General features: G+C 36.0%; 1 long non-coding RNA gene across 7 annotated transcripts in view; it reads right to left on the bottom strand.

The window, feature by feature from the left end:
• The window catches only part of LOC123137018 (uncharacterized), a 16,204-nt gene that overhangs the window by 3,778 nt on the left and 11,824 nt on the right, over window positions 1-602 (bottom strand). The window lies entirely within an intron of this gene.

The following is a 602-nucleotide window of genomic DNA, read 5'->3' as shown; positions in this document are numbered from 1 at the left end:
GACCCCTCTTTCTTGTTACACACAGGCAGCACACCATATGAATCAAAAGTTAATCACGTGCTTCTTGCCCCTCTCTCTCTCTCCCTCTCTTCACATGTACTCTCGTGGATTTAGTCAGATTTGATTTATTCTTGTTTCCTTTCCAGATTTAATTTCATCCTTGTTTCCAAGATCTTCCTATTCATAATCTATTAAATAATGACTTGTACATACGTATTTTATCATGTCTACTAATAATCTCATCACATTGCAGTTCATACATCAGTTTATTTTATCCTGTTTCCTTCAAGTATGTATTTAGGCTGTTCATTTTCCCTTTTTCAGATGTATGCCATGTATGTGTAGCCATGGTTCTGAAACACCCCCATTCCTTCTCTTCCTATCAATTTTCATTGATTCAGTTATTTGACTAAATGATAATATATGCCCCAGGGTTAATTAGTACCTAAAATGCTACCTTTGGTTTGTGAAAAAGATCTAGAGTGGCTTCTGCAGCTCCTGTTATGTTTCATTGATTCAGTCATGTAGTAGGATAGTTCCACTGGATTTTACTAAATGGTTTTGTAGCTTTACTTAGTGAAAATGCCTCAATTGGTTTCCGC

Source organism: Triticum aestivum, chromosome 6B (genome assembly GCF_018294505.1).
Source record: "Triticum aestivum cultivar Chinese Spring chromosome 6B, IWGSC CS RefSeq v2.1, whole genome shotgun sequence".
Taxonomy (NCBI): Eukaryota; Viridiplantae; Streptophyta; class Magnoliopsida; order Poales; family Poaceae; genus Triticum; species Triticum aestivum.
Note: the sequence above shows the minus strand (reverse complement) of the source record. Positions and strands in the feature narration are given on the sequence as shown.